Raw genomic sequence first — 16,453 nt, forward strand, 5'->3', positions numbered from 1 at the left:
AGCGAGGTCTCAGTGAGGAACACGGGTCAGGTGTGAAGGGAGCGATGAGGTCCCATATTTCTGGGGAATGCTTGTATAGTGAGCATGTCTTGAGAACAACTCATGCAAATTGGTGTTTTTGTTCAGTTGGTGTCTGTGGCGAGTTGAAGGTGGGGGTGGACTGTCGGCTGGCGTGTGTGCTGTGGCAAGTGAAGTGGCAGTGGGTGCAGGTGAAAGGTCCTAACGTGGAACGTGGGTCGGAGCGATGGCAGTGTTTGTTGTAGCATCTGGGGTCAAGGTTGTGGAGCTCGGCGAGGGTTTACCTTTGGGTGAGGGAATGCCAGGGGTTGTGGCACTTAGCGTGGACAGGCTTGTCTTTGGTGTGTCTGCTGGGGCCTGCATTAAGTAGGTTGCGGTGTGGACGGGGCTTCTGTTGGCAGGAAGAATGGCGAGTGGGAAAACCCCAGCAGGAAAACATAAGCAGCTGTGGTGTCACTTGATCAGTCTGGAGCAAGCAGGTACTGGAAGCCACAGACAAGTGTCAGGCTAGGTGTCCAGGTGCCTAATTAGTAAGGGAATCACTTAGCTTTAGAACACATTTTTGAGTCCTTTCTTTTCATTACAGTTTAAAATGTATACATAGAAGGGGGGAAAATACTGTATTTTGGTGATTTTACTAATTTGCACACTGGCCAGGAGATTAAAAAACTAGTCATGTCGATAAAAAACAGCCAGGAGGCAATCCTATATCTCTCACTGGCATCAGCAAGAAAACAAAACAGGAAGGGTTGTGGGATACCTACCAATTTATAGTACAGAGCAAATGATGGGTGGGGTTATAGATAGCATTTAGTGTCGTTTGCTATCCTTACACACGGTGATACACCTCGTGTAGCAATGACTTCGACGTGTTGTAGTGCGCTTTCTCGGTGTGCGCATTAGGCTTCTTCCGGCAACAAAGCAGGAGGAGGCCGACCTTGGGTAAATCTTCCCGTTCATAGCGATTGGCTGAGACTGGATATGGGTGCGGCAGGGGGTTGGTTTGACAGCGTCTAAGTCACCGTTTGAGAGCGGTTCAGTATTCATTAGAAACACACGCCAGCAGCACGTTCTCGCGGGAGAGTTTGATGTACTGCGCATGGGCAGTAGGGTAGGGTGTAACGAGCAGTTCATAAACCTCTTGTAGGCTTCCAGGCGGATAATAACCGAGAACGAGGCTTGAGACACACAGAAATAAGTCGTTACGTGCGTAAGTTTTGGCCCCGCCCCGTTTATCCTCAGACCACGTTTTAGACGGTGACAATCCGTCTGATACAGTGACCGAGCATGGGCGGAGTTCTGTCTTTAATGGACGACCATGTTAGAATCAGGCAAGCCGTGAACGCCTCGATAAGTATTGGTTAGGACTGGCCGTCAGACTCTGTAGGACGCTGATGACATAGTGACGTGTGCCTGACTATAAGACGATCTCTTTTGAGGACATGGCCACGACCTCGTCCATGGCACATGCGCAGCGTAAAGAGCTGTCATGTCTGTGACCTGTCTGTGGCTTGTGTGCGCGCTGGGTGCTCCCTTCTGCGCACGCGCCCTGTCTTCCTCGGTGACGCGCATAGTTTGCACCCCTCCTTTCCCCTCGTGGCTGCGCGTTCCCTTCTGGCGTCGGGAGTGCGCGCCGGGGGCTTACGGCCCAGTGGGGACTGGACAGTCTGAGGCGCGACGGCGACTGACGGCCGGGGGGGAGGGAGGTCCGGAGGGGGAACGACGAGTCCTTGGGGAGACGCAGGTGAGGACGGGACTGGAAGAGGACAGATGGTATTTGTTGAGCTGAGGGAGGAGGTGCAGGTGAGAGGAGATTTTCTTTTAAGGGGTCACCCACGAACGAGATTCCGTTCTGCCCCAGACGGGCGGAGGTGAAGAGTGTGCAGGTGAGGGGGGCGGGGGCTTGGCGGAGGTGTGAAGGGGTCGGCGCGTTTGTACTTCCGGTGTGGGGCTGTCTACATGGCAAGGGGCTCCACACAGAGGTAAATAGAGCTTAGGTGGGCATTGCGAGGTTATTGGTAAGAATCATGGGTGCTCCTCAAGGTGTGAAGGGTTTTGTCTAGGGTCCACAGGGGGTTGTATGGACTGCCTGGAAGGGTTGTTTATTGCTGCTCTAGTGTTACAGCACCCTTTAGTTTAGAGGCCTGTATAGGGACTGTAGTCTTGGTACCACCGAAATATGCACTCACGCGCCACTCCACTCTCGCCCCTTTGAAAAGAGATATTTTACTGGGTAAATAGAGCTTTGCTTGCCCTCTCGGGTGACAGTCCTCTTCCCCCAGTTCATGAAATATAAAGTGTGGCCAGTGGGGCCCCTGTTTAGGGAGCACCAACCCAACGTTGCTTAAGATGAAGGTTAAGCACACAGTCACACCAGACCTTCAGAAAATAGTGCTGTTAGTTTTTTTTTTTTCATATAATCCTCATTCTGACTCTGGGAGGGTTGAGGCACCTTCAATTAAAGGTGGGAGCCTGGGATCAATGCGACAGTCCCACACCTACAAGCAATCCTCTTAGTCCAAAGGATTGGGAGACTAGTACATTCTTCAACCCCTACCCGCACTAGCCCGTTGCAACGAGTAATTAGCAACCCTTACTTCAGAGTGGGTGGAGGCGGAGACGGGCTCGTGTTTTCGCTCCAGAAAGGCAGAAGGGAAGGGCACGACACCCTGTTTCGGTACGTATCACCTCTCCCAAGATTAGCACACAGAAAAGGGAGTGATGTTCTCTGCACCATCAGTTTAAGGTTAGCACAGATGGCCGCAGCTATTGCCTCTCTGCCGCTTGCTTTCAGTTCAGCCAAGCCCTGGGAAGGAGGCGTGTGGGGGGTGGGGGCTGCTCTATACTTCTTGTCTGGCTCAGCCCATGTCACTAGGGCCTGTGTGTGCCCGAAGCTTGTCCATCGCCCTAGGTAAGTGGAGAACGGGGTGGGGCAGCGCTAGTCTGGCACCCTCCCCAACCCCCAGGGCTTTCTGTGACCCCGTGGAAATACTCCCAACCCCCACCTATTTAGAGCGGTAAAACTGAGCTAATAATCCCCAGGCAGTCTTCTGCCTGCAGCCAGCGCACTGTATTTTTCAGCCTGGCCTCTCTTGGGCAAATGTCTTCCCTTGAAGCCAGAAACATCTGCCCAGCTTCGCCTCCATTTTAATTAGAGACTACAGGGGTGGGTGGGGGAGAGGTTGAACCTGCAGGTTCTCTTGCTGCGCTTGGGCTATGGTCCTCCCTTTCCCTTCTGCGTGCAGAGCATCGCCCCCACCTGCCGTGGAGCCCCTGTGCAGCTGGAAAGGTGTGTGGTTGGCATTCCCTTTGTCTGTGGTCGCTGACATAGCAACTTCTCTAGCACTACCACAAATGTCTGATAACTCAATTTAGAATGTCACACTGGGAGCTCTGCTACCCGTTTTCGTAGAGTTATACAGTCTTTGAAAGATATAGTGGAAGTATTTGTAATGTACGCCGTGGCCTCTGTGCGTATCTGACAGAGCTCCCAGTTTGTCTAGAAGTGTCTGACATTTAAAGGGAACGGTATCGCGTTGTTCCAGTGATTTGGGGTACAGATGTCCTGCAACATGCGCAAATACCATTGGGGTGATTTTTTTTTTTTTTTTAATGATATAACAATAACGTGCATTTTGTTTATGTATGTGTGTGTTTATACGTATGTAAATATATTTATATATTTCTTCGTGACTCGTTACATTATTTATTGGGATCTGGATTTTTGACTCAGCTGGCTGTAGGTTTCTTGTAATCCTTCAGTGTGTGTGAGATATATATATATATATATATATATATATATCATATTCTAGTTATTCCGGATCTGCTCCTTTGGATGAGGCTCTGTCGCTTAACTGCATTTATTTATCACATCTTCTACCCTAATCCCCTTGTGTGTGTTTTTTTTTATTTTTATTTTTTTATTTTTTTAAGTGGTGTCGAAACCACAAAAGCAATTTCGGAATTTTATAAGTGATTGCCTTGAATCTGGACTTATTATTATTCCTTGATCTCTTCTTGCATGTCATGGGTATTTTGTAAGGAGTGTCAAGAGATCCTATTTGCATGCAGGCTTCATAACTTTTATTATGCATACATAATCTTGTGCAGTTCCTTATTATATGCCCTTCCCGTACTTAAGATTTTTCAAACTTCTAACCTACATCATCATGATATCTTTTATTCGATCTCAGTAAAACAAAAAAATAATGAAAGTGCACATTATACTCAAGTACATCATAAACTGATAAACTATAAGAAGCCCACACACAACGGGTCGATGTAGATATAAATAAAACATTCACTTGAATAATAAAGCAGTGTGATAGCACACACATTTGACTAGTTTCTCTTTCAGACTGAAATTATTACTTCATGAGGGCCTGTTTATTGCAAGTACTTGTTGATGCTGAACATGGGCGTACTATTTTCATGGGAGTTAACTTTAACAATGCATTCCTTTTCCTTTAAAGTTTGCAGTTCAATTGGTGGATGTTGCGACAACCCCTCCCACCCCCTTAAATTTAAAAGGCAGGCAAACGTCCTGCTTTCAACATGAAAAGTACAGGAAGTTTGCGAGGGAAACTTTGCAGAGCCCTAGAATTGAACTGCATTTTTCATAGTTGTGTGAGGGAAGCTCTGTTTCCTACCAAATTTGGTGCGCTGATTTAGTTCTTAAGTGGTGTGGCTCAGCAGATTCATTTTTCAAAATTCTGTTCTCAATAAGTCGCCAACGAAGTAAAGACAACTTTTTTTTATTGAGGTTAAAAAATGAAGGTGCAGGTACATCAATATATAGGACTCACAACAAAGTTTGATGCTAGAAATGGAACAGCTAAAATACCATGTTAGTCAAGGACACTTTTTACATCATGTGTTAAGCATTGGGGAAATGTAGATATATGAAGACGACATTACTTTTGCAAACTATGTCAGTAAAATAGGGAGCACTGCTTAGTTGGTTCTTGATCTAAAAAGAGGACAGTTAGGAGGACGAAAAGTGTGGAAAAGAAAGGAGAGAAGTGCTTCTAAGCAGGAAGAATAAATGCCTGTTCTCGAAAAGGGCATGTTTTGAGAGGACCCCTAATTCGGGGAACACATTGATTTTTAATATTCTGGGTTTTGTCGAGTCTTTATCCCCCTGGATGCCATTCAGTAGAAGCTGGCAAGTAAATTCTGTCGTTAGCATTATTAATTAGGGATGGTACTGTGATCCACGTACTGATGTGCACTTTTTAGATATGGGCTATTAGATCCATACTCCTTCTCTTTTAAGGTGGCTTTTAGAAACGTCTTAAAAGCCACAGGAAAGCCAGTATTTTAACTTAAAAACCATATCCCACTTAAGGAACTAATGGATTTAAGCATCGTGTTCACGCAAAATAGGTGAAGTTTGTAAGAGAAATACTCTGCACACTCCTCTTAAGGACCTTGCGCAAGGAAGAAGCTTCTTGCCATCAGCTAGTGCTATACAAACCAATCCCATAAATTGACAAAATTTGCAATGCTTATTCTCCCAAACCTAGCTTTTGTAGTTCTTTCCATTATTTGTTGCCTTCAGTTGTTACAGAAAGTTAGCACAAAAAGAAGCTGGCAGAAGGCCTTTCATTGAAAATAGTACACTGCTATTTTCTTTCTGTGCAACAGTTTTAAATTCAACAATCGACCCAAGAACGCTAGTGTTGTTGTTGATCAAGGTTGCACAGAAATAGCAAAAATATTTGTTGTCCTCTTCCTAGTGAGGAATCAGTAGCAGGTTTGTAATAACCGGTCTGCTTCTGTAGCCCCCACGACCTCTTACAGAGCATATTTGTATTTCATACAATTTGCAACTAAAGCTTGTACCCCTAGCGGTTGTTTTTGTTTTTGTTTTTAACAGTGCCGTTTTTAAATAAAAAAAAAAAGTGTATACCTAACTTTCTGCTCTTCTTGAATCAGAGTAGCTCTTTGAGTACAACTGAGGAACATTGCCATTGCTTACGTGAGGTGATGTATAGGCAGGGTACACGTGATGACCATGGAGCACCTAGCAGTTTCGCTGGGTGGTCAGATTAACATATTTTTAATGTAAAAAATAAGCATATTGTGCAAAATACCTATTGCTGGTAGTCTGCTTGAAACCCTATATCTCATGCTATACCTCCCTTATGAAAGTAATGTATGATAGCAGGAGGATGGTTAAAGTGGAAACAAATCTTAGCAGCAGCTTATAAGAGTTTGAGTTCCTAAGAAACATTTTGTACTCACTCTGATCACCTACGGTCAAAAAGTATGCATGCAAATAAAGTGTAACCTCCTTTCGTGATACGTTGAAAGCTTTGACAAAGTATTTTGTTGTTCTATTGAACCTGAGAGGTAAGCAGTTAGGACTGGTGGCTGAGTAGAAGAAACAGTAACTGCTTATATTGTTATTGTTATGTGTATATTTTACATAGATAAAAACACGTCATGCCAGTAAAAATGAATGTAATCCAATAATACATTATTTATAGCAACAGTTTCGATAAGCGCTCATTGACACATTTATTACTATATTTCAAAGGTCCAATTTGATGATACCACAGTACACTGAAAATGACATGAAAAATACCAATTACCGCAGCGGTAAAATGACTTCACCCCAGAAACCAACTCTTTGAAAAATCTGGAGGCCTGTTTAATATGATTTTGTTACTGCTCACATTTAAAGCAAATACACATGAAAAATGTCATTGCTTAAATTATATATGTAGACATGAGTGTAACATGCTATTTTTATGATTGTTGATGTGTGGAGATGCTTGTGATCCACTTGAATCTTCACATCCAAGTCATAGCCTTTCCCCACACTCTACAATAGTAGTAAATAGCATATTGCACTTTGCAACAGGTATATATGTGTGTGTTTTAGTTTTATATGTATGTAAGTAATACATGAAGCATGGCCTATGTACGCTGCCAACATTACGTGATAGCGTGCTTGTTGCAAGATAACACTTTTTTTCTTTATATAAATACAAACAACATAAGTGAGCTAGTACCAATCACACATAACAAAATAATTAACCCCATTGGCCTTCGCAAAAGTGATCCTGCATAGGACACTCTTGACAGCAATTGGTTTGCTTCATTCCGATATCAATGAACAAAAGAGACCACAGCATACAGAGCAGTAATGCACAAACAATAAAGTCCAAAGTATGAAGGATTTGTTGGTAAGTGAAGCACATCAATATTCCACGTTCCTCATAAGAAAAATCTTTTTATTTAGCAACCGCGGTTTGGTTCAGTGAGAAGAAACGTCAGTCAAATACAGCCAACACGTGTTTCGTCACACAAGTGACTTTTTCAAGGCTAAAATATGGGCAAAGTTGTCGAAAGTTCCAAGTAGGGATTCTGTACACAGAGTAAGAACTTTTCAAAAACAAGTGGATAAGCACGCCCAGGTGGGAAGTGTAGATCAACTACTCAGTATAAGGAAGAAGGACCTTGGTAAGTCCTTACGTAGTTCGAGTCAAAAACAGCGATGCGCTCGAGGAGTTAGGACTTTATTGTTTGTGCATTACTGCTCTCTGTGCTGTGGTCTCTTGTTAATTGTCATTTGTGTATATCCATACACGTTTTCTGTGCTTATGGGTAGTAAGGCACCTGACCACCTGCACCAGCCATAAATCTGGGTACTCTCATTCTCCTATCACTGTGATTACCTCCAGGAGGTGCAGTACTACTACCACCCCCTAATCTTTGCTCATGATATCACTCAAATTCACATTTGTGCTTGCCCTATTCATTGTTTCCTCTGCCTCGAGTTTTTGCCATGTATATTAGGATTATTTTCCATTCTCACTGCAACTCCTCGTTGAAGATGCTTACCCTATACACCCCCCTCAAACGTACCCAACCTTTCATTTATTCATGTATCACCAATGTTGAATTGTAACCCATTATCACTGCAATACTTGCTGGAAGTGGTGACAATGTATACAAAACTTTTATGGACACCACCAGGCAAGCTCCTGGCTCTGCCTCTCCCAGATGAGAAGAGACAGTGACTGTTTCAACTGTCAGTGGTCTCTCTCTTTCTTTTTCTCCTTTCTCTCTTTTCTTTCTCTCACACACACTCCTCTTTCCCCTCTCTTCCTCCTTTTTCCCTCTTGCCATCGAAAGGTATTTTTGATTTGCTTATAACTTTGTACCCTTGGGTGGATCTACATCAGTCGTCACTCAGCCTAAGCAGCAATAGTTTGGCATGCCAAATTTAGAGCAGTTCCATACATTCTGAAAAAAGGGGTGGTGTGTCAAACATTTTTCTTTGCCAATTTATTTTCTGTGGAAAATTTTGTTCATGGTTGTATTAAAAAAAAAAAAAAAAAAAATCGAAATAAATGTATGCCAATATTCTCCAAAACTGCAGCAGCAGGCTAATCATCAATGCATCTAACCCAAGGGTCCCTAAGATATAGAAAAACATTTAGATGTTCTTCTTTGTGTGCACTCAAACCAACACCTGCTGCCAAGGTGTAATCCTTTAACCTAAAGGGAAGACACAATTTAGAACAATGGTAGTGCACCACCACCACTAATAATATTTAATTGTCCAGTTCTTTGATTTGAAATTATGCAAATCTTCTTTTTCTTCTTTTTTTTTTTTCCTCTTATCCAACAGTACATGAATTCATAACCGCATCAGACAATGCGTTTCGTCCTTTCACAAAGGACTTCTTCAGGGCTAATCAATTTACTTCAAATTTGATCTGTCGTGTTATTTTTTATAAGCCATTGGTACTTCCAAGTTGTGCATCTTCTATTCTTCTGCACTTCAGGGGAATGGCAGTATTCAAACATCTGTATACACGATATCTGGTGAAACTTGGCATTTGAGTAGATTTTATTTTCAAGGAAGCCATGCACTTGGTTTTGTCCAAAACATTTTTCCATAGTTTTTGAGATGTTTGCATTTTATTTTTATTTTTGTAATTTTATTATAAAGGGTGTGGTAAAATGGTTTCACAGATTTATACCTTATCTGTTTTTTAACCTGTAAATCGTGTTCATGAAATATTGTATTTACAGTGGGTTATTTGATGATGGTGACCTTGGGCTTCCTACTCCTAAGCCAATAACTCTACTGGCTCATAATTTCAAATATAAAACGTATGCAAACATTGGGAACAATAACTACAATAGTTGTATTTCAATTAAATATACCAATCAGTCTTCATTTGTATATCTTTTCAGTGTTTATTAGACAAAATATATACATACCTTTCAGTTTATAATAAAACACTGACATTAATAAAAGCATTAAACAATAAACACGTATAAAGTACATTTAATAAACACCAGTAATACTGACATTTATAGCGAAGGCATCAGCCTTCAGAACATGATTATCAGTGTTAACTAATTGTTAAAATCCACCACGCCCAGCATGATAGACACAAATTAGAACACATACTCTGTGGCCTTAATACAGAGGCTGCCGACTATGGGCACTATTTTGTGTCAGCTGAGTGTATGACCTTGTGGAATAGTCTGCGGGCTACCTATATCTTGGGGCTGTATAAAATTCAATAACTCTAATTTGCCCACATAAATGAGCCACTTCAGTGTTCCCTGGCATCAAATTGTATTGTAATGGCATTGTTTGTAGTGCAGTTCGACTATTTTTTTGACTGAGTCTGTGCCCTTTACTGTTTGACTGCTACAAGTGCAGGGCTTTCTTTATAGTCCGCTCACTGTTTTACATTAGAAGGACCCTTCTGCGCTTCTTGTTCCACAAGTCTTCAGGTAACCGTCAGTCATTAAAAAAGTGAATATTCTAATCTATAGTGGTTTACGGAGCATCCATTGTTTTGTAAGGAGCAGGACTTCTATTCAGATCAAAACAGAGTTTTTGCTACTTAGCCAGAATTCGGATGACTGAGGCAGATGTCAAGGCTGCTCCGGGAACTTCATAGGCACAGGAAGAGGATTTTCTCTACCTCGGGGAGAGTAGAGAAATACACCAAAGAGACTGACGTGGAGTTTTTTCACTCCTCCACCGGGGTAAAGTATGCTCAGAAGGTCATCTGTAAGTTGTGACCAAAAAATTACGATAGTGACGAGAGTACAATACTTCTTTCGAACAACCATTCGACAAGACCTCACATAGAAGCATTACGAGAAGTACTGTTGTTTGCTATCGAAGCAGAAGAGGAAAGAAACAGAAGATCAGCATTCAGAGATACCCTAGAATGTTCCAAAAGAGGTGATGCAGGAAACGAAAGAAAAGAATACCCACCAGGAAGAAGGTTCTGAGGATTTGCTATGCAGCACAAGGTCTGAGTCATGCTGCCTGCCATGCTCAATACACCACTTTCTATTGGTTCGAAAAAAATAGGCAGTCTAGCAAGAGCAAAACATAGCTGATGGGCCTGGATTAATGGGTGAATTTCAAGGTTTTCTAGGTTAGTATTTGCAGAACCGTAACTAACCTTATTATATGTGTGGCTTTTTTCTCACTTTCTCTTCTTAAACCCCCATCCCGGGCAATTAAAGTGATTTATAATAGACGTGTGAATCCAAAGATGGCAATATACTACCATATTACATGTTGCTGGTTATGTATTGATTTAAGTATTCTATTGAAGTCTTGGACCATTTGGGTGTAACCCTTGATTTCATTTTGTATTCACTGTTTCCCTGCGACTACTGATAGGTCTCTGAGTTTTAAGAGCTGAGTTTATTTGTTAGAGTAGGCAGTGTGCTAATATTTAAAGTGTTTTCCCATGCAACAGGCATTATTTTAAGCCAAGTTGTGTATGGAAAACTGTGCCTAAGGAAATTATTATTAATAATATTTTTTTAGTACATTGACATTGTAAAGTAGGTTTAAAAAGACTGAAAATGGAAAAAAAGTGCAGTGTGGGAGAGACTATTTAATTTTTTGCTCACGGGGTTCTGGGTTTGATGTTTTGTTTTCGTGGACTGGAGAGGGTTCACAGGTAGAGGGTTTGTGTCAATGTTTGGCCGTCAAGGGTAAGCTTGTCGGGTGTGCTGAATAATGCTTTGAGAGCAGCACCATAATGTGTTTAGTGCCCACCCAAACCCCTGATTTTATAACAGCATAGGAAGGAGAACTGCTGTGGTAAACATTCCTTTAACTTTATTTCTTTAGCAAAACTAAATTCCCTTTAAATGAAGTCAGCACAGTGGATTACGAAAAATAATTCATAGTAAAGACTTGGGTGAAATGCATGCTTTGATACAACTAGCGAACTTTCAATTAACTGGCTTACTGATCTATTTATACTCCTGTACTGCATGTTTAGCCAACATTCATTTACAGCATGAAAAACATGTGACCCAAAAATTACGCTCCTGTATTGAATATTTTGAGTGTCAAAAAGAGGAGTATGATAGAATTTGTTTTACAACTATTTATCCCGTCCCCCATCACGAGGCAATCAAAAAAAGCAAAAGGTCCTTACTAGACAGTCAGTATTCAAACATATTCGTTAGAACTAGCCTTTCAAGAAAACAATTGGTTACCAGGCCGACTTGTGATTCTCATAATTTATGGTGTATAACTATATATTGAGAGGCAATGAATAGAAAGGATTGAAAGAGAAGTTGAAAGATTATGAGAAAGTAGTGGTTTCCTTAAGGAAGCAAAACTAAATGGGTATTTCACAGTAATCTTTGTAGAGAGAGAAAGCAAGGTTGGGAATAGCCACATATGCTCCCTAACTAACCTGTAGTTTGATTATCCTTGTGTTACGTGCTTTCTCCTAACTCTGAACTGGCCTGATGCTATTGCTGCCTTGCATTACTTTCGATCGTACATCTGTCGGATAGGTTTTCCTTGTTTCATTTAACTGTCTGGTTTCATTTGTAGTTTCCAGGCCAAAGGCAAATTTTAGTTCAGTATTTCTGGCTTTCTTATCGTACCCAGAAGTCTTGGTGTTGATTTCATTGACCATGTCGGAATGACCATCTGAGTACCACACAGAGGGTTTCAAACCTCTAACCTTCAAGTTTTCACTGATATCAGCTGTTTGGCAGCGGGCACCGCAAATGTCAAGTGGCGGGGTGGGGGGGGGGGGGGGGAGGTGATGAGGACATGGAAAAACAATAAATACATTTTAAAAATAACATACTTTTTTTTTTGTTGCCGTTCCCGCCACCTCCTGCCGCCTCACTCCTCTTCTGGTATCCCAGCATTCACTGGGACACCAGCACAGGCTCCCCAGAAATCCTGGCGCTGCTTTCATGCAAAACCTAGCATGAAAGCAGCATCATGATTGACTTTCGCTCAGACACCGCCATGGGCTCTGCAGTTTCTTTGGTGGTCCAGCTGTTAAGCACAGCTGGGCTGGAAAAACCTAAATGCGCATGTGTGTTTGGCCAGCTTGAGACGGCCGGCCAAACACACATGCACACTTTGGTGCACTCCACCCCCGCCCACCCCCTCCCTGTGCTCCTGGCTAAGCCAGCAGATGAAAAATAAAAAAAACAATAGTTTTATTTTTCATCTCCTGGCTGGAGGCCAGGAGAGGGGAACGCTCCTCCACCTTTGTGGAGGAGCCACCTCCTTCAGCTCTAATGCATAAGCTGTCTAAGCTATCTTTCTTCTGTTTGCGGTTAAAATGTTTTTTCAACCCTATAACACTGTGCTGATCTTACTTGTACGTAGCATTCCTATTAATATCTGCTTTAATGGTGTCATTAGTTTAGCTCGCTGTCACTACAGTTGTTGGGGTTATGCTATCAGTCTTATGTTATTCATAGTATATTCATTAGTGAATAAGGACGTGTCATTGGCACCCTGACATCGCTTTTGCCCCGCTATTGATGCAGATGGTTTTGTTTCTTGGACAGGTTTTCTTTATCTTGTTACACGTGGGGTTTACAGAGCAGTCTTGTTATAACACTGTTGATTTCCATCCTTTTCAATACTAATTTTATTTTTAACTTGATTAAAAAATGAGCGACTGATTTCTACTAAAAAATAGGCTTAATTATGTTCTTTCCTGGGACAAGTAGCACTTTCGCCTGCTTCCGCCTAACAAAACCCCTACTTGACTTCACATTAATAGGGGTATAAAAGAGCCAGCCATAAGCGAGGAAAAAAAGTATAACTGAAGAAGAAAAAGTAGGGACAATTGGAGATACTATTTAATGATAGTGGCGGTAAACCTTGTTACACAGGCATGTGCAAAAAATACAAATAAACGGAATTGTTTGTGTTATAACAGTTTTTTCCCTGTTACAAGGTCTGACAAGCTACTGTTTCTTTGACTCGGAAAGTCAAATGAGTGTGGTAAGGCTTTAGAATTGTTTCTTGCTTTCACAGACCAACAACAGACATGTTGGGGGAAATGGAGAAGTAAACAGGGTTGTACGCTATTTATGGGCTAGAGGAAGTAGTTTCAGAGTTGTGGAGTTTATTATAATCCCCCCCCCCCCTTGGGAACTTTTAACATTGTTGTGTCTCAGTCTTGTATTTGTACTTGATTGTGTTTTCTCGTTACTGCTCCGTGACCGTGTTTTCTTCTGCCTCTAACTAGTTATGGAGTTCCCTTTTCCATTGCACCCATGTTGGAGGGCTATCTGACTCCTGTTTTTGTGCCAATAGCCTTTTGTCACATAAAAGTGCCAGGTCTACAAACTTAAATTTTAATTTACTTTTTTCGTTATAAGTGAATAATCTCAGAGATTGGGCGGATGGAGACCCATTCAGCAGTATGGTGGTGGGTTTTACTATTGATTGTGTGACTTGTTTCCAGAGAGATGCTGCACTTCCATAACCAAAACATGAAGGAGAGTAATGTGTGTCCGATTTACATCTTGGGGTATGAAATAATTTATACAGTCCTTGTGGAGTCAGATACATATGTTGGATTCATTATAGTGATTTAACTTGAACCTCACATTTCTGGAGAGCGTGTTTTTTTTTTTTTTTTTTAAATAAGTCAAGTACTTTTTGTTTCCTCGTCGTCCAATATTTCACTGTTGAATTCCATTTTACATGCCAGTTTGTGCTTGAATGTTGGATTTGGTAATTTGCATTAAGGCATTATATAATCTTGTAGACCCTTTCCTGACATCCAGTCCAGTAGTGTATCCAGGACGAAGTGTGTTGGTAGACCTTTAGTTTACAGTAGCATGACCTCCATAATCATGTGTATCACAACATTGAGCTGACCAGTTGAGATGAGGATCTTGTATTGTAATGTTTCACTCTTCAGTAGCATAGGGACGTTATATACTTCTGTTAAGTTGCTAATTCCAGTGTTTGACCTCAAACATTAGGTGTCTAAGCTTGGGTTTTGGGGATGGATCATATAGCCGTTATGTAGGGGCGGATGCTATTTTCGGCATTGTTTTGCATAGGACTTTGCACAAGCATCTCTTTGCCACCTTCATTAGCAAATATCTATTCAATTTATGAGTTTGGATTGCTCTGATACCGGACAGGGCTGATTTGCTATCCACTGTTTCATCTGTGGGTTTGACCTCAGGAGAAGTGCTACCTATTGTAGCTGAGAGACTAGATAGTAAGTCTCGAAGTCGGGAACAGTAGGACCACCTACATTAATGGGGAATTGCATTTTGGAAATAGCTAGTTTGTCTCCTGTTACCTCATATTGGGTCTTTCACATGTATCTCTAATTCGATAAAGAAGTGTTAGGAAGGGACTAGGGTAGTGGTAAACGGGTTGCAAAATTGCTGCAACAATATACTTTTTGCAGTGGTAATCTTGCCCCCCCACTAGCAGCAGTAGTTTATTCCAATAGGCTATTGAGGTCCAGGTGTTCATAATCATTGGTGAAGTTGCTCTCTATTAGGTCAGAATAATTGCAATCAATCCCGACCCCTAAATATTTAAAGGTCTCCAATACTGAAATGGGAGTGTAGGGTATTTGCCTACTGCCTACCTCCTTCCTCTGTTTCAGCAAGAATAAGCAGGCCTTTTCATTCATGTCTTGGCCAGACATCATGCTTTATGTCTTCAGAGATCCCACCGCACTCTCCACATCCCCATGTCCTAGAAATTCAATGGTACATTATCAGCATAAAGGGAAATGGCGTGCCCGCTTCTCCCCACCTTAATACCACAATTTTCTGGAATTTGGGAGGTTTGATAGCTAATGAAACAGGCATTTGCAAGCCAATAGGTTGTGCCTTTGGGACACATTGGCGTTGCCAGTGGGTTTATCAACAGGTTGCCGTATATACATTGCATGTTGTAGGTAAGTAAAGACTTTGAATTTGTAAACTCTTTGCTTTATTGTTATTTTCTTTGTAGTTGGAATTGATTTTAATAGGTTTTGGCAAAGCCAAGAAAGCCTAGACTCTAAAACAATGATCTATTGAGTTTTCCAAAGCGTTTGGTACATGTGAGCTGAGTCATGTTTAGGAGTAAGGGTGAGTTCTGGTTGTTCATAACTGGGCACAATTGAGCTCTGGAGCTGCAGGAGACAATATGCGTCAGTAGGCCTTTAACAGTGTTCATATTACAGACTCATTCCATCATTGGCCTCTCTCCAGTACTCACAGTGGTGTCACTTTAATTATGCATTCTAAATATTTACAACAAATTTATTGTTACTTTTATCACACTGTTAACACACACTCTAAGCCAATAAGTTTCCTTGTTTTAGGCATATGCTTGCTGTTATGACGTATATCTGTGAGCAGCTGCAGAAAACTTAAAGCCAACTCAATATTCACTAGGCTGCATGTTGTGCAAATCAGAGTTATAGTTCACTTTTTAGACCATGCCCTTGATGACTTGGGCTACACCCCTTTTGGCGAGCCCCTCTACACCTTCTGTATATCACTTAAAGCGATGTGACCACTACGAGCTTTAGTCTACCCAGGGGTCTCCAACCTTTTCTGTAGTAAAAGCTATTTATGTTAAATGAAAATCGCCCGGAGCTCTGAATATTATTAAAATTGTAATACTGACCACATCAGTCAAGTTTATATGTTTATGAACGGCACTCATCAATTATTCCTAATACAAAATACTTTGATAATTATGAAAGTCCATAAATTAAACAGTCCTCCATAAATTCAACCGTAGTGTTCTTTATTCTTCTTGAAAGTTCTTGTATCCAAAATTGCTCTTATCACCGTCCCAGTCAACATGTGTTTCGTCTGGGGAATACCCCTTGACTTCTTCAGGACTTTCTACAACAGACAATTTCAATACATACAATATAATTATATTTTCAAAATATGAATATCTGTCTAATGGCCCTTCACCATCCAATGTGACTTGATGTACAGTCACATGTGAAAACCATGATTCAAAACATTGTACAATAAAATACCAACCAATCTCTAAGTTACAAAACATCAAATCTCTATTTGCACACACCACTTCGTGTGAAGCCAAAATTGTATAACCCAGTTGTTAAAAACGAAACCCTCTTTAGATAGAATCAATACGTGAAAATCATGCTTG

General features: G+C 41.4%; 1 protein-coding gene across 6 annotated transcripts in view; it reads left to right on the top strand.

Annotated features, from left to right (window-relative positions):
* Positions 1-1,568: 1,568 nt before the first annotated feature.
* Positions 1,569-16,453, top strand: part of ZBTB46 (zinc finger and BTB domain containing 46) — a 232,109-nt gene continuing 217,224 nt past the window's right edge. For 2 of the 6 annotated variants that reach the window (XM_069243264.1, XM_069243263.1), the window contains exon 1: positions 1,569-1,762. The gene's annotated coding sequence lies outside the window, so the exon portion shown is untranslated. Of the gene's footprint in view, positions 1,822-2,868; positions 2,930-16,453 lie in introns of those variants that run through there. The other 4 variants (XM_069243261.1, XM_069243265.1, XM_069243266.1 and 1 more) reach the window with 3 other exon arrangements.

Source organism: Pleurodeles waltl, chromosome 7 (genome assembly GCF_031143425.1).
Source record: "Pleurodeles waltl isolate 20211129_DDA chromosome 7, aPleWal1.hap1.20221129, whole genome shotgun sequence".
NCBI classification, from domain to species: domain Eukaryota; kingdom Metazoa; phylum Chordata; class Amphibia; order Caudata; family Salamandridae; genus Pleurodeles; species Pleurodeles waltl.